Source organism: Podarcis tiliguerta, assembly GCF_965153285.1.
Source record: "Podarcis tiliguerta genome assembly, chromosome: 9".
Classification (NCBI taxonomy): Eukaryota; Metazoa; Chordata; class Lepidosauria; order Squamata; family Lacertidae; genus Podarcis; species Podarcis tiliguerta.
Window position 1 is genome coordinate 40588668 of NC_139542.1, and position 25148 is coordinate 40613815.

Sequence of the window (25148 nt, forward strand, 5' to 3'; positions counted from 1 at the left end):
AAAGGCAATGTCCCTCATGTAGAGCTTCATACAGGCATGTGGTTTTTAGTGTGGGATTGCTGGATAGAAAGACCCATAGGTAATCTTGATTCTTTTTCTTCTATACCTAGAAAAGCCAAAGCCCTTCTATCTTATATAGGTGGGACTACTGACTTTGATTGGGTGCAATTTTCAGCTGCATATCTATTGGTTGAATGCTAGGTATGCCTTCTCATTGAAGGATGTTTCCCATGGGCATTTGTCAAACTGTCTTTTCTGGAGCTTATAGGAGTAGATTGAATGAGCATCACTCAGGGATAATTTAAACCCAAGGAATACTGAAAATGCAGGGGTATTATGATGACACAGAAGATCGGGATTATACATGAATTAGATTTATTTACATAACACAGATTTCCGAGTTCTAACTGCTACATCCTTCATGGAAATAAATCCAACTGAATTCAAAGTCAGTTAAGGACGTTAAGTCTCTGGCTACTAGACCATCTTTTGTCAAGGTCCTGTAATTCACCTTGCAATATACTAACGAGCCTTGGTCACATAATGCCCCTACACCCCCAAAAATGCAACAGTTGCTTGCATATACCTTTCTGCCTATAATAGCGTAGTCAGGCTATCTTGATCCTTAAGAAATGCAGGTATAAGTTACTGGGTAGAAATTCAGCAAAAGCAGCTTCAGACTTATGTCTGAGGCAAGGAGATATGTTGTGGCATGTCTGCTGCCATCACATGCAGCAAGAGATGAAACATGCCTTACTTTCTCCTTATCATATCAGGAGAAAAGGGGATGGGAAGAGGGGATGAGACATCATGGAGTCTCCTCTAAAAATTGCATGATCTTCTGCATATACAACTTCTAAATTAATAGCTATGGAGAAAGCATTATTTACTCAAATGCTTTCTCCAGTCAAAGCTATATTTTTCGCAGGAAGGTCATTCCTGTGATGAAATGTCTAATAATGTACTGAGTACAAGGTGTCTCATCGCTCAGCTTGAGAGTTTCACAGTATTCCTGTGAGCGGTTTTGGCGAGACCCAAAAGGCCCTTGTGAGCTCCATCTGCAAGCTGCCTTGGGTGTTGGATCCTCTTCTGTGCTGCTCATGGTTTTGTCACTTTTCTTCTCAATTATATTTGTCATCCACTCCAGAGACCAGTACAGGCATTCCCCCAGAAGGTTCACAGCCAGAGAGATGAAGTGTAAACAACAAATAAGCTTTCTTTTTATTACACACAGAGAAGAGGTATCAACACACAGCTGATTTCTCACTTTGCGTTTCAGAAATTACCGCCACTCCTCAGTTGGCCATCGGTACCTCCCAAATAATTTCAACAGCTGTTCAGGCCAAGTTTCTCATTTTATTGTAGACCTCCACCCTTTATTATTAAGGAAGGTAAAAGTGCCATTTTGCTTTCTACAAGCCTTAAAATAAAACAGCAGATATTACACAGCAATAGGAAATCATCCCCAATATAATCTATCAGTTTATGAGGTTTCTTTGGCCTCATGCTGAGAGTTTTATATTCCACATTGTCCTCCAGATGGCTGGAGTTTAATTTCCCCTGTCAGGATGAGCACATTTGAGTACACAGTTTTATTATCTGCAAAGCAAAGAGTACAAGACTGAACCTAGGATGTCTCCATTTCAAATTTCAATTCTAATCATGTAAGTTTTTTTAAAAAATAAAATAAAAATAAAAGCTGCAGTTTTCAAAGTGAGTGACTATCCTGTAAAGACTGAAAGATCAGTTCACGCCTGACCCTTTCCAGCCCCAGTTTTCAAGTCAAGCCGGACGTGAGCACCTGCCCACTTCATCTTAATCAATGATTATGAGCCAAAGCATATGTAATGGTTGTCATGGGGATAAGGCCAAGCACAGCAAATTCACATTAAATGATCTCAGCACAGCCTTCAATATTTTGAACCACTTGCAATGTGGAGCTCAGCCACTTACATTGTGACCAACTGTGTCTCTTCCAGAAAATGCTAACACCTTTGTCTCTCAATGTAATCATGGCGCCATATGCACATTCATGTGCAGAGGATATGTGGGGCTTTCACATGTAAGCAGCCTTAATTTTATTTAAGGAGTCTTAAAGAGTTTCTCTCACACACTTTTCTCAATGCAAGGACGATTTCTTCAGCAGTTTTGAGCAGAAAATAAATACTGGAACAGTAATGAACTGCTGGTTAGCCACTCTTGGATTGGTTAGCTTGTAGTAGAGACATCACATATCCTGAAAGAAAAGGGAAAGTCTTTCCAAGGATGGAGGGAATTAATCAACAGCAGTTAATAGAGTGCAATCTTGTTATGTCCTCCCTGTTTTCCTGAGCAATAAGAAGTTCCAGAGGCAGAATAACTGGGGCTTGGTTTCCTTAGGGGAGAGCACAGTGAGAAATTGGTGGCATTTCTTGTAATATATATTTTATTTAGAAATATACACATTGACTGTGAATTGAGACAAGTATAGCAGAACATGTGTAGCAGAACATGTAGCAGAACCTCTATCCTGCATCAGATTCCCAAAGAAAGATACTTAAACCTCCAAGGTGCTTTTAGCTTCTTGTTCTCTCCCTTCCGGGGATGGAGGAGAAATTTGGTTCTGTTCATATTTTCATGCCGTGTTCATTGGACAAATAACACTTTTAAGAAAGAGTCTGACAGTTGTTGTTTTCAATTTTAAACTCATGCCAGAGGGAAAGAAAGTAGAGTAGCATAATGAGATGAAATAGGAAAAGCAAGCAGGTACATAGAGCCCTAGCCCTGTGCTGACTTGATGACATTAGGATGGTCTTTGAAGTCTTTTTGTTGTTGTTTCAGACTGCTTTTAATTGACATTTTAATGCTCTGTATTCAACAGCTGCTGCTTTTAATTTTTTGCTGCCTTTTTATATTCATGCCCTTTTATTCTGCTGATGTTTATTCTGCTGTTATAATGTTGTTTGTAATATTTTTAGACTGTGGTTTTATGGACTGTATTATGTTAGAATGAAATTTGGTCTTTTAATACATTGTGACCTGCCTTGGTCAATGCATTTCAAAATGACTAAGTGGCTTTTTAAAAACCCAGTAAATTAAAGGAAAAACAGAGCAAAGTGACAAAGCATTAGAGTTAAAAAACGATGTGTATTGGTGTGAAGATATATCAGTCATATTTAATTCTCTACAGACCTGGGGGAGGGGGTTAACTAACAAAAGAACAAAACGGCTGCCTCTTTTAAAACAACAGGACTAGCACGTAAAGAGCAGAGTTTAAACCCCATTGTTAGGCAGATAAAAAAAACAAAGGAATAGGTTATGAAACCTTCTTTTAATACATTCCAGCTGTTTAAGGCAGCTGGCTCCCCACTACTCCTCTAATGTAAGGAAACAGACCATATTCTGAAGTACGTTCAAAAATGCTTTACTTACTCAATCTGAGGTCACAGTCATGCACTATCCTATGTAGTAACAATAAGAAATGTAGGTATAAGTTACTGGGTAGAAATTCAGCAAAAGCAGCTTCAGACTTATGTCTGAGGCAAGGAGATATGTTGCGGCATGTCTGCCGCCATCACATGCAGCAAGTGAGAGAACAGGAAACAAGCCTTACTTCCTCCTTATCTAATGATGATGATAATAATAATAATAATAATAATAATAATAATAATAATAATAATAATAATTTATTTGTACCCGGCCCTCCCTGGCCGGAGCCGGGCTCAGAGAGACTAACATCATATAAATAATACAATATGTATAAAAAATATCAGGAGAAGAGGGAATGGGAAGAGGGGATGGGATATCACTGAGTCTCCTCTAAAAATTTACCACTGTTAAGTTTGACTGCAACTCTCCAACAAAACTACTTCTTCAGATGAAATTATTACAAACCCAAAGTTGTAGCCCATGGTGTCTTTGCACTAACAGAAGCACTTTCACTTGCAAATGCAGGGCAGAGTATTTGATTTGCTCTGATCTCTCCTCCCCAATGCAGACCCTGCACCTCCCCACCCAAAATCTTCTTTTAAGGGGGCCCCTCTGGAACAACATGTGATACAACATAGAGGGCTGCAGTTGGAATGGGTGAAAATAGGGTGCAAAGTCACAATGGGTTACAATCTCCAACTATTTGCTAAAATTGTATTTGTGAACTGGAAAAAAGCTCTATTCGTTTCAGCTTTGATTAGAGCGCTGAATCAGACCCAGCACCCTAACATCAAGCAATATTTCATGTCAAGGTGCCAGTATAAAATTCACATTGTCAGGCGATTTGAGATGGAGCCACAGTGGAACATATTGCTCTAAGATTATCTTTAATTCCAAAGAGCTAAATTTGGATGCTTAGGCTCATGCAATAATAAAAAAATGTCGGTGTATGTAGGATGGGGAAAAAAGCTCTCATTAAAAAGTCCTTCAGTGTGCTTTTTATGGAACTTTCCCCATGAATCATGCAGGTCTGAAAAAGAGTGAAACAACCAGAGACAGAGTTCTCTTGGGATCTTGTATTCAGCAGAAGCAATATGAGCTGTTGAAAATTTGGATAACAGGAAGGAGCCACAATCCTTGGTAGGTACATTGTAACATTCAGTGTAGGCACAAACATATATTCTGTGAGTGTCTGTCCTGCGGGTTGAAATGTCTAAGGGTACTCACTGGTGAGAGGAATGAGTGCAGTTCTCCCCATCCTTGAGTGAGAGTCCTGGGTGGAAATTGGCAACCTGAGTGAGAGCAAGATTACTGGCCAGGGTAGCAGTACATCTATGTGATTGACAGGCGGGAATTTGTTTTGATATTTTATATGGTTCTGTCCAGTGAATGGTTTCATTGTCTCCTGGTGTTTTTGCAAAAAAATAAATAAAATAAAATAGTAGGGTGGAAGAAGTGGTTAGTGATAGCAGTTTGAGTGTGATGGAGTGTGGCGTATGAGATATTGCAGTGACTGGGTGGGTGGGTGATGTGTTTGTGGATGCAGGAGTAGAATCAGTTGAATAGCAGATAGGATGTTGTATGATTTGTGCAGGTGGAAGACAGAAAGTTTCACACTGTGAGTCAGGATGCCTTCCAAATATGTTGCTATGTTTTTGCTGTTTTGAGATGTTATTGTTTTCTATAGTGGTTTTGTATTGTGTTGTATCATTTCCCCCTCTCTCTTGGGGGGGGGGGTGTTTAATTGCTTGATTCATGGAAAATGCTATACATATGGAAACATATTCTTCAGACCAACATTCCTTGATGATGTTTGATAATCTAAAAGATGATGACCAAGTAAGCCACAAACCAATATAGGGCCAAAGCTTAACAAGGTGTGGGCTGCCTGCCAAGTAACTAACAATGGCTGATGTCATCCTCCAGTTTAATATCTAAATATGCATATGTCTTCTGGATATAGTTAATTTGTGAGGAGAAACTAATGGAGTGTGAAATGAACATTAGAAAACAGAACAGAAGGGCTAGTGTTATAATCAGGAAAAACCAACCCAATATTCCTCACATCTGAATGCGCCCATTATCTAGCTTTTGAAATGAACCCCCTTAGATAAAAAAATTGTCCAAAATTCATGTAAGTTCTGGGACACCTTTGGATCCCACCCATCCACCACCAACCCCACAAAGAAGAGGGAATGGCTGTTAAACCACTCTCAAATGTGTAGTGCCCATGTGGTCTGAGTACCTGAACAGATGCTGAAATAACATTGCTCGTTATTACTTCCCTTTAAATTCATATCCACCAGACTCAGACCACCCACCCACAATCCCAGCTACTTTGTGCATCCCATCCTACCATGCAATCGTCCCATTTAGGTTGCCTTCCATCCATCCTTTTAAACATCAAAGTGCTTTAATGATAAATATTTTAATCCTCTCCTTCACCTAAACCTGAGCTACACTTTTCAAAGTAAAATGTGCTTTTTATTCCTCTTCACTTAAACATGAACTATGTTTTAAAAATTAAAGTGTACTTTTCAGTGATTCCATTTTAGTCTTTGCCATGACCCTCCTTTCTTGCAGAATACTGTAAACATGTCAGCTGCAGTCCATTCATCCCAATGAAGTCCATCTTCTGGACAGGTGACCACTAGAACCTTTTCCCTGTATGCTTTTGAAGCCAGCTCCCAAGATATATAATAAAAAGACCCCATCATTTAACTCTTGTCCTTGTTCTGTGTATTATTGCACCATCATTTTAATGTTGTGTTTTAAACTGTTGTAACCTGCCCCGGGACCTTAAGATGGGTAATAAATTAAAAGCAGCAGTATCTTTTTGCTATATTCTAAAAGTCCACAATTCTTAAATTAAAATTGCATCAACATCAATTCTCTATTATTATTTTAATGCTAGTGTTGGTATAAGAATTAAGTGGGGCCACAACACTGAAAATGTACTCAGAGTACTTTGAGAAGAGCCCATATCAGGATTTGTTTCAATTAAACTTTCCTCTTGGGCAGGAATGCAAATGTCACAAAATCCTAGTGAATTGAGGATGGTAGGACCTTGGTGCAGGAGAGGTGAGAACAGAGTGGCATCTACAGACCCAGACTCAAATTTCTGATCAAACATAGTAATCCTACACTGTTCAAGATATGTGCAAAATGGCCAATCACATCGTTCTTTCAACCCCATTGAATTGTCTTTCAGTCTTTCAGCTGGGTTTACCACATCTTCAGAGCACTGATTTTCCAGTAATGAACTTCTAGACCCCCAAACCCCTGCTCATCTGATTTACGGCTACATACTTTGGACTGTAATGCTCTCTGTAGTCTCTTGTCCAAATACAGTGGTACCTCGGGTTACAGACGCTTTAGGTTACAGACACTTCAGGTTGCAGACTCCGCTAACCCAGAAATAATACCTCAGGTTAAGAACTTTGCTTCAGGATGAGAACAGAAATTGCGTGGTGGCAGCAGGAGGCCCAATTAGTTAAAGTCGTACCTCAGGTTAAGACAGTTTCAGGTTAAGAACAGACACCAGAACGGATTAAGTTCTTAACCCGAGGTACCACTGTACATGGGGGCAGGGGCACAAGAGTATTCAGCCACCAACTCCTTGGGCCACACATACCCTACTCCTTCCCAGCTTGGCTGCTCTGCAGTTGTTGGTGTAATTTTCTTAAAGTATCCATTTTGTTTTCCCCCCTTAAGGTCTTCCAATGAGCCTCCCCAAAAAGCAGAAGGCACACCTGTGAAAAACTCCCAGAAGTAGCCTCTTTCCTGGAAATTCCTTCTGATGAAGATGATGTTAGCTCTTTAATAGCCAGAAATGACATCTTGGAGAAATCCCAACCCCAACCCCAGATGCAGACCACTTGGTTACTGCATAAAACTACTTGGAGCTTATTCTAATCTTAAAGTACAGTACCTGATTTTAAGTTACATTTATTTTGGTGAGGCCAAATGCCTTGTGTCTGAAGGGCAAATTTCTCTCTGCTGTGGTCTCTTCTGTACAATGTTTCTTTTGTATAATCTTTATTGTGGAGGTTGCAGCTTTTAACAGCACAATCCTTTGCATTTTCCACTCAGAACAGGTCCAACTGTGTCCAAAAGGCCACATTGGGGCAACTGCAACCTTTAAGCATTTAAGGTTTAACATTGTTGTTGTTTAGTCGTTCAGTCGTGTCCGACTCTTCGTGACCCCATGGACCAGAGCACGCCAGGCACTCCTGTCTTCCACTGCCTCCCGCAGTTTGGTCAGACTCATGTTTGTAGCTTCGAGAACACTGTCTAACCATCTCGTCCTCTGTCGTCCTCTTCTCCTTGTGCCCTCCATCTTTCCCAACATCAGGGTCTTTTCCAGTGAGTCTTCTCTTCTCATGAGGTGGCCAAAGTATTGGAGCCTCAGCTTCACGATCTGTCCTTCCAGTGAGCACTCAGGGCTGATTTCCTTAAGAATGGATGCGTTTGATCTTCTTGCAGTCCATGGGACTCTCAAGAGTCTCCTCCAGCACCATAATTCAAAAGCGTCAATTCTTCGGCGATCGGCCTTCTTTATGGTCCAGCTCTCACTTCCATACATCACTACTGGGAAAACCATAGCTTTTACTATACGGACCTTTGTTGGCAAGGTGATGTCTCTACTTTTTAAAATGCTGTCTAGGTTTGTCATTGCTTTCCTCCCAAGAAGCAGGCGTCTCTTAATTTCGTGGCTGCTGTCACCATCTGCAGTGATCATGGAGCCCAAGAAAGTAAAATCTAAGGTTTAACATAGGCATATGAAAATTGCTTCGTGATATTTTTATGGGGTGCAATTCATAAATAGAATCAAATAAATAAATTGAGTGGTTTTTTCTGGGAGGATGCAGGGGGACGCATACCCCTAAACATGTTGTGAATCTTTGTACTTTTGTCCATTTACTGTATTTTTCCTGATTTGAACTGTAAAATGGTAATTTTCTTGAATCGAAATGAGAGTACCCCTAAACATTTTTTTTAAAGAAAAAAAAAAGCACTGAATAAATCCAAAAGGTATCATTTAAACTTGAGCTGGGGGTAGAGAAAGGGTAGGCAAAATACTGAAGAGAAAGAAAATATCCCAAGAATAAGCTTTGCAACTGCTGAAACCGTCGTTCAAGCTATTTTAAACCAGCCCAGACAAAGTACTCACAAATACACTGTAGAGAACAGTTCTGCATTGGCAGCATGACTTGACAGTATCCTACGGGAATATGAAAATAGGCCTGAGACAAGATAGAATTTGATCAACTGTTATATTTCACCATTTCCTTCCCTGTTTTGCCAAGCTACTCAAATATGGCACCTTTCTTTTCCTCTCAGGGCTGGATATCAGGGCGATAGATGGGTCAGGAGTCAGAAGCCATGCATTCTTCTGAAAACAGTGTGGGAGGAACTTATTTAACATTTCTCTTTCCCTCAGGAGTTACCAGACGAGCCCTTCCATTCTTCTGCCTGAGGCTGAAAGAAAAGGAACCTGCTGTTTTCCTCCTTGGAGTGGAAAAGGTGACTGTATCAGCTTGTTATAGAAGCTGCAAGACCTTTTCTCCTTTTATTAGCACTGATTTATTCACTTGCCTGGCAAAGCCTGGATTTTAACAAGCAGACTTATAATGCATACTTAAACTCTGCACTTTCAAATTATATCCAGTGTTGGGGTTTATATTGTCATTCTATTTATATGAGTAAGGAAAGAAGCCCCAGTGGCCCCCTTAAAAGAATCAGTACAGGCTTCAAATATTTCAAAAATACGAAGGTGTGAGCTTGTCTTCCCATGGCCCTAGTACATCAGGGTGATGTAAGGAGATGCAAAATACACTTGAGGATTTCATCATTGCCTCCAGATTCTTGGGCCAAGCAATACATCACCACAGAAAACCCTCCGGCTGAATTAAAGTTCACCCATTTCCATGCATACTTCTGCATAATTTAGTTTCTATTTAGGTCTTGGATGTAGCCATATACACATTTTTATTCAGGAATGCACTGCATTATTGGGTTCTGTAGTCAAGGCAAGCACTCCTGTATCTTCACACACTAGCAGCATGCTTAATTGGGATCCTATATGTTCCTATACACAGAAGCTGAGGAGATAATACTAGCAGCACACACACACAATTAAATGGATCATTCTTGCTAGCCATTTCCCTAGCAGCCATGCCAACTCTTGACTCCCAGCAATCACCAATCACTGTGCCAACCACATTCCACCCACCCCCACTCCTTAGTAGCCCGACATGGAAGGTGCTATTCCACATCTATGTCGTCACCAGACTCCACCAGACACACAAAACATGATCTGCAAGGCACAAAGACACCACAACACGCTCTACAGCATGAGCCACTGCTGTTCAGGCAACAAGGCCTCCAGGAATCCCAGAATCATCCTCACCATCATAATTTGATTTGTATGTCACTTTTCCACAGTTACAACTATCCTCAAGGAGCTTACAATGTAAAAATATTTACATAATCACAAACATGACAAAAGTAGTCATAAACTATAAATAAAACACATCAAAAAGCACACAACCAAATCAAGCCATTTCTAAATCAATTATAAGATCTATCTATCTATCTATCTATCTATCTATCAAACCCTAAACTATGCCCCCACCCAGCCTCAGCTTTTGTAGCTGGAGTCAGTCAGCCAGCCGGGGAAAGGCTAGCAAGGCAGGGAGCAGGTCTTCCAGGACTCACAGCCAAGATGCATAAAATACCTGCTAATCTTGGATTTGCATGTGAGAATTCGTAAATGTAATGATCCATTCAACATAGCAATGGAGAAATGGAACATTTTTAGAGAAGTACAATTTTTTTTAAAAAAAAAAAGGAAAGGAAATACAATGCTTCTAGTTTCAATGGAAGCCACTCTTTTTGGAATAGCAACCTTTCCCTCTAATGCAGAGATGTGGACTCACTCTGGTAGCACTCCCCATATGGTCATAAATGCACACCCTTTTATTATTCCAGATCATGATAATATTAAAACCTAGGCTGGGTATTCACAATAAACCATATTTTATGACTGGCTGGGATTAAGCCATTGAAGAGAACATCTAGGAATGATGTAATAAGTTTTGAATATTCACAATAAGCTTTGTGAAGGCAAAAGCACAGTTTCAACTTTTTTTACATTTACATATCAGTGATGTGTTAGTCAGATGGTATTAAGCTCAAGTCAGATCCGTAATCAGAAAACTCTCTTCACAAACATAATCTGGTCCCCATGTAAATGAATAGCCTTTCTGTTTGTGTGGGAGAGAAAGAAGTATTAATTTTTCAGTGTTCATTTGACTCTCCCAATGGTTCTCATCATCAGTTTCAGTACTAAACTGTCTCCCACACTGAAACTCTCTGGCTTTCAACTCTTTGGAAAGTGTGGATGTAACTGACTGGTGAGTGAAGTCCAGCCAGCCTTCTTAAAGCCTGTGCCAGCACTAGGAAACACAGGTTTTCTGTAAAAGGGAAAATTTAGCTGCTTATTTTCAGTCCCAAATAACTAGCTAAAGAATTTCTAATTTGAGCTGATAACAGTAATGCCACTCAGTGCGGACATATAATGAGGAGGAGGATGATTAATGCAGATGACACTTAAATAAATGGTTGCCAAAATGCTCTTCCAGAACTTGTATATGATGCGACCTTTTCTTCACCCTTGCTATTGATGATTGCAAGATTCTTAAGAGGACACCCCCCCCCATATGCTAAAATACTGTGCACATTGATGGTGCTATGCAGATCTATAATATGTATATAGCAGACTTGGAGTGCCTGAGATGGAAATTCTAGCCCACTTCAGAAATGATGCCCACACATTAAATCAACTCTTTGAGCGAGGAACGGGGCCAAACCAGCTAGCCCTACTGCCTAGCATCCACACATACACAGCTGTAGCAAGGAAGCCTGAGCACGTACATGTGAAGATTGTGTGTGCAGTTGTAGTTACCAAGCAGGAGACCCCTGCATTACTGGGGTCCAGGGTGGCATGGAAGTCTTTCTGCAGCCAGCTGTATATATAAAGCCATCCCTGCTACAGATGGAGGCATGGATACCAGAAGTCAGGGTAACGGGTGCAGCCCCACGTCCTGTTTATGCATTTGAATGTGTGTGTGTCATTTCTGAAGAGGGATAAAGTTTAGCACGGTTACAGTATCTTTAGAGGTATCTCGCTATTGTTGAAAACAAGACACTAAGGGTGGATCTACACTTGTGTTTTTAACTCTAGGAAAGAGTTAAGGAACGGTTGCGGTTACACAGAGGAACAAATGATTGCACTGCTTACAATGTTCTTAACGCATTATTAAAATGTGAAACCAGAGGGTGCCGCAGAGCAACCAGCAACAGTTTGATGAAAATACGATTAAAATTACAAGTATGTCCTGTGATGTTTTAGAATGAACAATCTAATATTGTTCTAACAATGTTAAACAGGCTAGTTTAAGGCAAAGCCCAAGCAAGGCAAAATTGTTGTTGTTGTTGTTGTTGTTGTTGTTGTTGTTGTTGTTGTTATTATTATTATTATTATTATTATTATTATTATTTGTTACTTATACCCCACCCATCTGGCTGGGTTTCCCCAGCCACTCTGGGCAGCTCCCAGCAGAATATTAAAAACATGATAAAATATCAAACATTAAAAACTTCTCTAAACAGGGCTGCCTTCAGATGTCTTCTAAAAGTCAGGTAGTTGTTTATTTCCTTGACATCTGATGGGACGGCATTCCACAGGGTGGGCGCCACTACCCAGAAGGCCCTCTGCCTGGCTCTCTGTAACCTCACTTCTCACAGTTATGGGAACAGTCAGAAGGCGCTCAGCCCTGAACGATGGGGGTGGAGCCACTCCTTCAGGTATACTGGGCCGAGGCCATTTAGGGCTTTAAAGGTCAACACCAACACTTGGAATTGTGCTCAGAAATGTACTGGGAGCCAATGAAGTTCTTTTAAGACTGGTGTTATATGGTCTCGGCGGCCACTCACAGTGACCAGTCTAGCTCTAATTGAAATATGCAGTTCAAATGTCCACTCTTGAAGATTTTATATATATATATATAAATTAGGAATCAATCATATTGTTTGGTGCTTAGATACACTGAATGCTCTTCAAACATTATGCCCATGTGCAGACATTCCAACATGTGGGGGTGGAGATGGAACAGATGTGCTAAATAGGCCAGGCAGGAAAGCATGATAAACCTCCTAAATCATAAATAGGGACAAAGTAAGGAAGAATATTAGCTGAATCAAGCCATTGTCTGAAATGAATACGAAACATCTACCACATATTCTTTTAATTTACTAAATAATTCTACTAAGTTGGCATCAAGGCATTCAGAAAAGTCTATTCCAAATCTGCTGTAAAACTCCATTGTGTTCTCTGCCTTGATTTTAGAACTTCAGACAGGCTCCCTGGAGGTAATTATGTGCTGTGGCAAAATGATTTTTGTTAATTTGCTGTGTCTTGTTTGATAAGCCTAGCCAACTTCTAATTTACATTAGGAGAAGATTACTTACTAGCCCTGCTGTAGTATGCAAATATATTGCAGCAATGCATAAAAATAGCTGTGAAGTAACTTGCAAGGTCACTTTTTATGTAGGTTATACTTAATTTAGTAGATAAGTGTATAAAACAACCCTTTTTGAATACAAGGGAATTTTCATTAATCAAAGGTCAGGGGCCTTCTGAATTACTAGCTGAACTATGAATTCGGGTTTACTGCTTGAATGAGAGAAGTAAAAATATATATAATTATTTGTCATATGTTCAAATCCTGGGAACTCCTTCCTCCAGTGGGAGGAAGGGTGGGATATAAATTCAATAAATAATAAAATGCACATCCTGAAGGCTTAGAACAGAATAAAACATTACAGCCATCTAGCAAGCAAGCAAACAAACAAACATCAGTTAATCTGGCTTTCACCAGCCAAAATGGTACCCTGCCTTTATCAAGAATGATATGCCAATGAAGTACAGGATGGGAAACCATGGAGGAACTGTATTGAAAGACAGGGGAAGCCATTGCTAGCTCAACCTTTAAATCAAGAGCTATCCCCTCCTCACCCCCAAACGCCCACCCCACCCCCCAATTTCTGGAATCTAATTGTATTCATATAAAGTAATGAATTAAAGATACAAGAGTTTGTACAAGATCATTTCAATGGAGACAACTTATGAGTACAGAGTTGTGTCCAGTTGTGGCAGCAAGGGTCTTGAACTAATTTTGAGGAGGCTGGAGAGGAAAGCAGAGGAGAGGGAGAGGAAATTCTGTTGCAAGCAGAGAAGTCCCTTGTGCCAGTGCAGCTGAACTGTTAGATATGACCAACATATTGTCACCTGTGATCTGTATGAAGGCTGGCATCTGTTTGTCTTGGGGGACAATGTAACAGACTCCATGCTAATAGACAAAATGCCAAAATTGGTTGATGATTTGGAAGAGGCCCAAGTAAAAGCAGAGATCAAGCAGCTCTGAAGTGGGAGATCCCTGGTAAATTTGGAAGAAGCAAATTGCCTTCTACTGGCTTTCTCTGGAAAGGCAATGGAGCAAATTAATAATGGTACTTGGTGGAAGGAGCAGATGGCAGTAGGTGGTTCATGGAATACAGGAACTAGGGTTCAAATATCACAGATGGGGAAGCACCATCTGCCACAAAGACATTTTGGAAAGAAATATCCTATTCATCTAAATATAATCAGGTCCCAGTGATTTTACAGTACTAAGGATTGATGTTTATGTATGATTTTGAAAAAGGTCAAAAACAAAATTGGGGCAGTGAGTTTAGTTTGTATGTTAATGTGAATCTTCCTCATTTGTAGCTCCCCAAATAATATGCAAACAGAAGCACAGCTATTTGGGTTGGTGTACCAAACTTGTGTAGGGGATGCAGGTAGCGGTAAACCATTGAGCCTAGGGCTTGTTGATCAGAAGGTCAGCAGTTCAAATCCCCACAACGGGGTGAGCTCCGGTTGCTCGGTCCCTGCTCCTGCCAACCTAGCAGTTTGATAGCACATCAAAAGTGCAAGTAGATAAATAGGTACCGCTCTGGCGGGAAGGTAAACGGCGTTTCTGTGCACTGCTCTGGTTCGCCAGAAGTGGCTTAGTCATGCTGGCCACATGACCCGGAAGCTGTATGCCAGCTCCCTCGGTCACTAAAGCGAGATGAGTGCCGCAAGCCTAAAGTCATCTGCAACTGGACCTAATGGTCAGAGGTCCCTTTACCTTTACCTTTACCTTTACCTTTACCAAACTTGTTTACAAAAATGTGTATATTACAGGTAAAAATGCATATATTAGTGAAAACAGCATTCAAAAAAGGTATTATGGGGAAATGACATACAAATGCATGTATATTTGATAAAAGTGCACTAAAATGATGACTTTTTAAAACTATGATGCGAACAGAAACGTGGGAAGTTAATAAAACTGGAAAAAATAGGAATTTAGATAAACCAAAAGGAACATATTTGTCCATCCCTAGTCAGAAATAAAGTAGGAAAACACTTTAAGGGTTAGAGGTTTCCTGTATCACACTCATAAGCAGAAGCTGATAAACCCTTGAAGACAGTATTAGTTAAGGAAGGCCAAGTAAGTAAATACTATATGTATTGTACACATTTTATATGATAAGTTGAAGTGAATAATGAATTTGACAAGTGTTCTACTTATAGACACAGTGGGTGACTGTCAACTCAGTATTGCTCAGAGTGGAGCCATTGGAATTAATGATCCTAACTAAGTCATGTTTATTCATTTCAGTGAGTCTACTCTAAGTAAAATCTAGTTGAATGTCACCCAGTGTGACCATCAAGCACAAAATCCAACTCAGTTTCTTATAGCTTTGTTCCATTGCTGCGGTCAACCTAATATTGCCCTTTCATTATACCACTGATTTCATTGGGGCAAGCACAGCTACCTTTGGGTATATCATACTTAGGATCAAGATATTAGCAGAAAGGTGAAGGACAGAGTTGGTTCAGCGAACAGCTTGGCAGGCAATATGTATTTATCATGCTGGAGAGAGGAAACTAAAAATATTGGGGGGATCAATAAAGGAATAATGATTAGATAGGAACAATAAGGGAACATAGAAAATATCAGGAAAGAATCAGCAACAGAGGAAGAAATTAGTGACTCCATAAATTGAATCTCTATAGAATTACTAAATCAAATAGTACTCTCTTTTAACAAGTTCTTGGGGTCTCCTATGGGAATAAAGTGGCAAAACAGTTCTTCTCTTGGCTATGATATTTAAAAGCACAATGTCAAGGACTTTGCTGACAACATATCACATCCTGTCACAAATATATATCTATATATTACTGGTACTTTATTTTGTTCATCCCAAAACTTTCTCTCATTCGCTGTGATAGACAACACACATATTGTCCTGCATATGACTAACTTGCATACCTGTAGGTGTGCTGAGAGGACTCACTGTGCAGCTGTTGCTGTTTTTGTGAAAGAAAATAAAAAATTGTGGTGACATTTTAAGTAAAAAGTTGATAATAAACCATCCATGAATGTTGTTGTTGTTGCTGTTGCTGTTGCTGCTGCTGCTGTTATTTATTGGTGCTGTTTATTGCTTTAATGGTGCTGGAGGTGCTGGAGGTGCTGGAGGAGACTCTTGAGAGTCCCATGGACTGCAAGAAGATCAAACGCATCCATTCTTAAGGAAATCAGCCCTGAGTGCTCACTGGAAGGACAGGTCCTGAAGCTGAGGCTCCAATACTTTGGCCACCTCATGAGAAGAGAAGACGCCCTGGAAAAGACCCTGATGTTGGGAAAGATGGAGGGCACAAGGAGAAGGGGACGACAGAGGACGAGATGGTTAGACAGTGTTCTCAAAGCTACAAACATGAATCTGGCCAAACTGCGGGTGGCAGTGGAAGACAGAAGTGCTCTGATCCATGGGGTCACGAAGAGTCAGACACAACTGAACGACTAAACAACACAACAACATTGCTTTAAGTTTGAAAGAATACAAAACAATGAAAACATACCAAAATTAGGGTTTCATTTTCTTCTGTTTAGGGACAGGGCTAAATTGAAAACTTAAAAAGAAAGAACCATGCGAATGAAAAACTGTACACTCTTTCCATTGTAAGTGCATGCCTAAAGCTGTCCCAGAGTACCATCTTAAAGCATTTGGCAGCCTCATAATGCAATTTCTGAAAGCGTCAGCATAAACGAGGTCAAGGTGTCCTAAACTGCTAGCTTTTATTCCACCTGCCAGTAGACTTCAAAGAGCTTGTACAGTGACTAAGTGCTCTGTTTTTAATAAAAATATCTCATCTAACTTAATTCTAGGGTTGCTTCCACACATGCCCTTTTTTCTGAATTGACCATCCTTCATTCATTAACTTTTTAAATAGACCTCAAATCACACCATTGCCAAATCCAGTCATTGCATTCCACTGTTTCATGTTGTACTTCCATGTAAAAACAATAAAGGTCTTTAAAAAGAGAGGAGGGACCTAATATTTGCATTAACAGTGCTAGCCTATTCAATATGAATTGATAAACTGTTACTGAGGCTTTTAAGGGCTGCAGTGCCTTAAATGAAAAGCTTTCTCTTCACATGCTCTGTCCATTGCATTGTTTCCAGTTTAGTGTGGCTAGGGGATTATTAATGAATTGCTCCTTAATATGTTGACCAGGAAGCAATAAAACATTTAATTATGAGTGCAGAAAACTATTACTGAAAAAGACTTCACTGTGAATTAATGTTATTGAAGAATTATTGTCACAAGCCATTGTTGGATTATACAACTCTCTTTTATTTAGTGCTGCCTGGAACCTCTAATTTAATTCAATTTCCAGATTATTGTAGAATACCATTATGTAGAACTGGAATTGTCTTGCTTTCTGATCCAGTCCAACCCAGAATGAATCTGTGATAGGCACCGCCATTATAAACAGTACTTGCACATTTCCAAGAATCCTGTTTTAGGCTCCCCAATGCAAGATTGGTTGCACAACTTTAAACAAAATACAAGAAGTAGAACTTTGAAAAAAGAGAGATTTTGTGCAACTTTTCCATTGAACTTTGGACTCTGAAATTTGTATTGATTCCCCCACTAATGCCCTATTCTTCAGTGTGGGCTGCAAGAAATCCACCAATGGATTGGAGCAGTTCCCATAGGGTATTAGGTGTCTGGGCGAGGGACACGGGTGGCGCTGTATCTAAACAACTGAGCTTCTTGGGCTTGCCAATCAGAAGGTTGGCGGTTTGAATCCCCGTGACAGAGTGAGCTCCCGTTGCACTGTCCCAGCTCCTGCCAACCTAGCAATTCTAAAGCACGCCAGTGCAAGTAGATAAATAGGTACCACGGTGGCAGGAAGGTAAATGGTGTTTCCATGCACTCTGGCACTTGTCACAGTGTTCCGTTGTGCCAGAAGCGGTTGAGACATGCTGGCCACATGACCAGGAAAGCTGTCTGTGGACAAACACCAGCTCCCTTGGTCTGAAAGCAAGATGAGTGCTGCAACGCCACAGTCACCTTTGAGTGGACTTAACCACTCAATGGGTCCTTTACCGTTTTAACTAGGTGTCTATTGACTATTCCTTTATAGCAGACATACAGCAAATATTATACTATATTTTTCAGCCCGAGGTTGACTTATGGTCAATCTTCTGGGGGCTAAACGGTAGTAGTAGGTGGACCCAAGGCAAAAGAGGGCAGAGCATACAGTAGGCTACATTCCAGCCATGTGGAAGTTAAGGGTTTCCATCATGGCAAGCAAGAGACATTATCACATTCCAGCCTAGCACAAGAGCCAGGGCCTGGGAAGGAGAGTCCAAGGACTTGGGTGATTGGCCTGGAACACCACAAGTTGTCCCTGAGCTTGAGGTTTTCTGACCTGGCTAAATAGGACTTAGGCCCAGGTCCTGCTGGTGCAATGGGACTTTCCCACCTCTCCTCCTTCATATCTGCTGTGGATGGTCAGGAGAACCCCCAGAAGAGGGATGGGGGAAAGATCTTTGCGATGACAGGAGAGCAGGAGGTTGAATTTTCCTCATTGTTTGGATAACTGTCATCGTTTCTTAATCCTATGAGATACTTCACACATTCCTATCCTACTTCAGTAACCTGAAACATATCTTTTCTGGTTGCTCTAGTCACTGGCAGTTCTTTGTTTGCCACATGGGCCTCATCCTGCAAATGCAGAAGGACATGGAAGCCTATGGGAAGGCATTTTACCCCCAACATATTCATTCTGTTTGCATCTTTATGCAACAGAAGTAAGAAATGGTGACAATCTAAACACACGCAAACACACACACACATATATATTATTTAATTTAGGGGGCAGTGAGTGAACTTTCAAATCCTTACATTTCACAGCGACTACATATTGTGCTCTATTTTGTATGAGAACATTGGCACTGCAATCCTAAACCTATTTCCCGTGGTCAGTACGGGGCTGCACTTAAAGCTCATGCAGTTATGATTATTTCTCCTTGTCTTTAGAGAAAGAAGGAATTGTTTTAGCCAGGCACTTAATATAACCACACAAAGTTCAGTCAAAGAAGTTACCTCCATTTGAATTAATAATTGATGGAACTTAAGGTGAGCAAACAAAATTCTGGAAATAATAACCTGCAAAAATTCCCATATCAAACCTTGCTTTCACTTTGAAATCCCACCATCAGCTACTAATGTTCTGCCTTTTATCCCCACCAGGTGTATTTACATGAAGCTTCTGTCCTCAGAAAGCACATGTATGGCTTCTGAATTGGTTGTCCTCTTAACATGGACAACTGTAGAAAAATAAAACTCGTGGAGAAAATATGTCAGACCTTTTGATCCCACTTTTAAAATATGGAGTTGAGTTCACCTTATTGTATGAGGCATGTGCATAATTTCACTAGACCAGAATCCACCACACAATGAACTAGTTTGTGTAATTGACCCGCACACCACACAATAAGTGCAGCACAACTCCATATTTAGCAAGAGGGATGGGTGTTAAAGTGTGTTAAATTTTGCCATGCAAAATGGCAAATAGGCTAATAGATTGTCACAAGTGAGCAAGCACCCCATAAAACTCTGAAAAGATTGATAACCTGACATGTTTGTTGTCAAGTCTTGGAAAATGCATTCCCCTTATGAACTTACCCTGTATCATGTGAACCTTCTCTACTCAGCACTAAGATTCCATTTGACAAAGAATACATGAGGACCCTTGAGTCTAACCATGCTCATGCTGTTAACTGCTGTATGTCAGGATCTACTGTTGTAGAGATGAAATGGTAAAATGGGTACTCCCCATCCCTCCATCCTCGCTCCTTTGTGCTGCTCAAACCTGATCTTATCCAAGGACTCTGGTTAAGAAAGGAATAGGAGAAAGACAGGGAATAGCACTACACACATCTGAAGAGCCTGAGGAGTAGGATGGTGAAGGATTGGGCTTGGCACAAAAAGTCCCTCCTCCGGATCAGGCCAGTCTGCCCCCAGCTGACTTGAGGATCAACCACCCCAATCCAATATCTGGCTCTGCATTAGTGTGGGTGTGAAGCTGATGTTTGAGCAAAAGGAGATACAGAGTAGCACGTCACTATTATTTAAGTTGAAAGTGGATGCATGGCTCCTTAGCTGAGTTAAATGAAATAAAAACTGACTAAAGAATGCTATGTTGAAATAAATAAATAAATCTCAATACAAACAAACAGATACCAGCTGTAAATAAATATATATAATCTTCTCATCCTTTCAGTGTATCTTGTCATCGATTTTTAAATTATAAAGTGTCCAGAAAGGCATCTCTTACAGTATTTTTGTTCAGACCGTTGCACACAGCAGATTTACATAAACCATAAAATATTTTGCACACGATCTAAACACCCTTTTTTCTTGTGACTTGGTACTGCAAGCATCTCAAGCTGTCCTACTTCTGTAAAGGAAAAGTAGCCTACTTGCATCTAATTGTTGCTTCAAACTAGCACACTGAATAACTTTATAAAAAAAAACTAGAAGAAAAGACATTCAAGAGTGGACAGTACTTCTTTTTTTCCTATGAGAGAAGTGAACAGTCCATGGGCAAACATTTTGCTGCAGGTATCTGTGGATGAGATCCAGTAGTGATTTACTCACATCATCTGTAAATGGAAACAATCTGGCCTTGCAGTGATGTCGCCAACCCATTTACATACCCATCAACTGCCCCAATAAACATCCCTTTTTTCTTACAAGAGGACAGTGGCCAAAATGGCCTCCACAACCTTATTCTTTTTTTCAGGCATTGTGCCCCAAAACATGTGTTTTGGGCCACTATGCCTGGAAATAGCACTTTGGGGGGGGGGCATGATCTCATACGAGTCACATGACTCACATGAGAGTGTGGACCCAAAAGATGGCATCCCAGATTTGGGCCATGTCATGTTGGAAGATATGCCATTCTGGCATGTTGTTGACCCACACTCAACAAAGGGGTTTCACACTTCAGAAATAATGTTGAACTACCACACTGTTTCCAAACATCTGATATAGAGAGGCGGAGAAGGTGCTGGTGGAGGATATTAGAAGAGACTCAGATTAACAGTTGGGCCAGGCAGTGTCCAGAGTGGCCCGGGGTAGACTACAGTTACGGAGGGCTGCTGCTTAGGGCTGGAGACCTCTGAGTGGATACCATAGGGAGGACAGCATTCTGGAATGGACTTAGGCAGGATCTAAGTCAGAATCTCAGAGACTGAGGATAGCAAGAAGGGCAGGTGGAATATATTATTATTGTTCTGGATATTATCATATTTAATATGCAGTTTTAGTGTTTGTATTTTTGTTGTGTATTTTAAGCCGTATTGTAAGCTGCTTCAGGTATTATTTTAAGATTAAAGTGTGGTAAAAAGCGATAATATGGTGGAACTGGGTTACTTCCAGGCTGGAATCAAAGGTTTTCACCTAGTATCACAGGCACCCCTGGGGCAGAACTGGAAAATGTCTGGCATGATTAATGTCTTTCTGCAGAGGCCAGATAATATTTTCATGTAATTGATCTTGCCCATTTGATTTACCACTAGTTCGCTTCATTGCTGACGCCATGCCATCTACCAAATCAGTATACTGTCAGGCGTGGAGAGGCCTCTCCTCTGGTAACTTCATAGTCAAGAATCACAAGCAGTTTGTCTTTTATAGTCCTTTTTATTCAGTCATTCAGCAAGGCAAGAATCCATATCTCTCCACAAAGAGAGTTCCCCCTCCATCCCCAGCAACATCCTGGGCACCAATGGGAATTTCAACCCCTCTGCATTCTCTGTTCTCTAATACGGAGAGACCTACGAGCCCAAGGGGAGAGGGGTTGCCCAGGCCCTCTAGGGAGACTGTTCCCTCCTTTCCCCCTCTTCTTCCACTATCTTGTAGCTAGGTAACTCCTACAGAGGCCTCTCTCTCTCCTACTGAAACTGCTGGGGAGAAGGGGTGCGAATCGTCCCCCTCTCCTCCGCTTCGGAGAGAAACTGATCTGACTGAGGATACACTTCCCAATCCTCCCATTCAGACCATTTTCTGACACATGCATAAAATACTTATCAGCTGGTGGATATGAGGGAGTTGCCTCTTGAAGCAAATCTCTGAAATACATCTCCAGGATACATTATTTCCTATGGGTTTGATGAATGGATATGATAGAAAATCAGCCTTGAGAATCTAAGGTGCAACAAGCTAATTCAGGAATCAATCTTAGGAGGCTGTGGTCTAATCCAAGTTCCATGCAGTTCAAAAGTATGTGCATCAAATGAGTGCATCTGTATACCGTATTTTTCGCCCCATAGGACGCACTTTTTCCCCTTCAAGCTTGGGCTTCCCCTGCCCCTGCCCCGTGCCTGGGGGGGGGATAAAAAAATTCTTTTATTTCACCCCCAAAAAACTAGGTGCCCCTTATGGGACGGTGCATCCTATAGGGCGAAAAATATGGTATATAAAAGACTGGGGATCTCTGCAGAATTTGAGGGGAATACAAATCCCCAATCTCTGCAGTAAGAATCATGAAGTGCTGAAGTCAGACTGAAATAGTGTCTGCCCTGTGGGGTGCCAAGTCAAAATTTATTAAGTGTTGTGTTATAATACATTACAGTATAAAACATTTAACAGTGGAAGAGATAGGAAAAGCTTTTTATAATATAACAGTATCTGACTCAAAAATTCACACTGAAATATAACCAAAGGGGGGAAAACTAATATATCTTGACATAAAAACAGGTTACCTTGCAAGTACCCAAACCATTGTTACTAATATTTTTTAAAAGAATAACAGTACAATCCAACTTTTGACTTAAGCACCCTGGACAAAGATAAAATAAGTGCTACTGAGTCCAAAGATATACCAGCAGAGTGGATTTGTGTCATTCTTGGGCACCATTAGTGCACCAGCGTAATTGCAACTTCAGTGTGACACCCACAGTGCAAGGGGCAAAAATGGAAAGAATTTGAGGTGTCACTGAAATGCAGAAGTGGCGGACTGTGAAGGGCAGAGCCACTATGTTAGGTTCTTAGCAGGTGGGTTGCAGTTGCTTACCAGGAGGAAGAGAGGTGCTACTAGATGACTGAGAGGTTAGAGGTGGTGGAAACACACCAGCAGGAGCACTGAATTGGCTCCACCAGTGCTGGACACTGAGATCCAGTTCTGAGGGCCTTCTGGTGATGCCCTCACTGCAAAAAGTGAGGTTACAGGAATCTCAACTAAAGTATGCATGACTGATGGCCATCCAACCTCTGCTTTAAAACCTTTAATGAATAAAAACCTTTGTTCAGATCCAGCAAGGCTCCTCTGATAATTATGGATTACATCCAATGTTAATCATACTCAGAGCAGATCCATTAAAATTAATGCACATCACTAACTTAGTTCTATCAATTGCAATGGGAGAATTCAGAGAATTCACTTGGCTACAACCCTATGTTGTTGATATGTCTCAAAAGGTGAGTTGACCACGGAGAGTTTGGTCAGCAGGTTGTCAAGTCTGTGGGTTTTGCAAAATATTCATAGGGGTAGATGCTTAGTGAGAGCTTCTAGGAATGGTGCTGAGTGGTGGTGCTGAGCTCCCGATTTTACCTTGAATAGAAATCCTGTATCTACAGTGGCTTCATATCAGGATGTAGCAGGAGCTCACTTTGATGCTGAATGATGAGGTTCATTACCCAGCTGTATCAGTTCCAAGACTACCGTGTTAAAAACGGGTCCCACGGCAAAGTAAGTGTGCCTAGTACTGGACTTTAATTCTGAAAAATTACAGGAGGAATAAGAAGACCGAGATAAAAGATGTAGTTGTCTCACTTACCTTCTCACAAGTTATTCTTGAACTCCCAGGAAATGTTAAAAAAATGGAAGGTGTGAGAGCAAATTACTGCAAATAGAATAGAATATAGCAAATAGAAGTTAATAGCAAAAACTTGGCTTTGGTAAGTGTGTTGTGTGTTGTGCCTTAATTACTAAAAACAGGCTCCACGCGGTGTTGAGAACTCAACAGGTTTCTTCATAGGGTTCTGTATAACAATACACATCAGTGTATTGAATTAGAGAGCAGGAGGACAAAACCTGAGATCCTTATATTCAATATAAAGGAAAGACTTGAGAGTGGGGAGCACCTAAGGCTTTAAATTTGTTTAGTTACCATGGCAATCACTGTTATACAAGGAAATTCTAACCTAATCTCTTGTAGCTTTTATAAAAATAGAAACGGAACAAAAGAATTTCAATTGAGTCTGTCATTAAATTTTCTTTTTTTGACTTCATGAGTGAGTGAGTGAGTGTGAGCACTAAGACCTCTGCTCAATAATCATTCATTATCAAAGATGGCTACATACATCCAACAATATTATTTTGCCAGAGATGTTATTGAATATAAGGGGCTGCCTTGCATCAACTTAGAACCGTTGTATATTTGGACAGTGCCCGTGATACTCTCCAGTAGTTTTAGACTACAACAGACATCATACCTGATTATTAGCCCTACAGGCTGGAGTTGAAGAGAGTTGTAGTCCAACTGGAAGGTGTCACATTGGTTACACCCGAACTAGCCCATGAAAGTCAACACTAACTAGCAATGGCTTTTCTTCAGATCCTGCTGCCGCTGTACTTTAAGCAGTGATGCTAGTCATTGACTCTAGGATCTCTCACAGGCAAAGCATGTGACCTATGTCTAAGCCATGCCCACCCTCAACTTCATGATCGCTTAAAGACTTGTGTACATGATCATTTATCCCAAGGCGCTAATCACTCTGTGGCCTCAGAGCCCAGGGGAAGGGACAATGGAATGGAGTGTCCTGAAAAAACATATGGCTGGCCAACTGGAATCCTGAACGGGACCACTCATCACTGCAACATTTTATTGTTATATTTAACATTCCTTTTCACAGAATCAGAAAATAATCGAAATTACATTTGCCTTCTTTCTGATGTGTGTCTGAATTGGAAGAAACACCTATTACAATTTGATGCCATCAGCTTAAATTATATCAGAAATTTAACTAACTTTACCTTCGGGGCTCAACTTATGTAGCATTCATGCTACTGCTATAAGAAAATGCTTTGGCATTGCTGTACCAAATAGGAATCTAGATTTCAGATAGAAATCTAGTTTGAGAACAATTGCTGGCTGCATTTAGCTACTCATAAAGCTACCACCTACAAGTGATGAGTCACTGAGTGGCTTCTAAGCTGCTTTTGTAATAGCTAAAAAAAATAATAAAGCAAATGTACTGAGGGATTTGTTTTATACTCTTTTCC

At 40.6% G+C, this 25148-nt stretch overlaps 1 long non-coding RNA gene across 1 annotated transcript; it reads right to left on the reverse strand.

The window, feature by feature from the left end:
- Positions 1-1196: 1196 nt before the first annotated feature.
- LOC310685471 lies at positions 1197-22201 on the reverse strand. Its single transcript, XR_014515304.1, has 2 exons — positions 21439-22201; positions 1197-2374 (listed from the first exon to the last, which is right to left on the reverse strand). It is a non-coding gene; the product is annotated as an uncharacterized lncRNA (long non-coding RNA).
- Positions 22202-25148: the final 2947 nt, after the last annotated feature.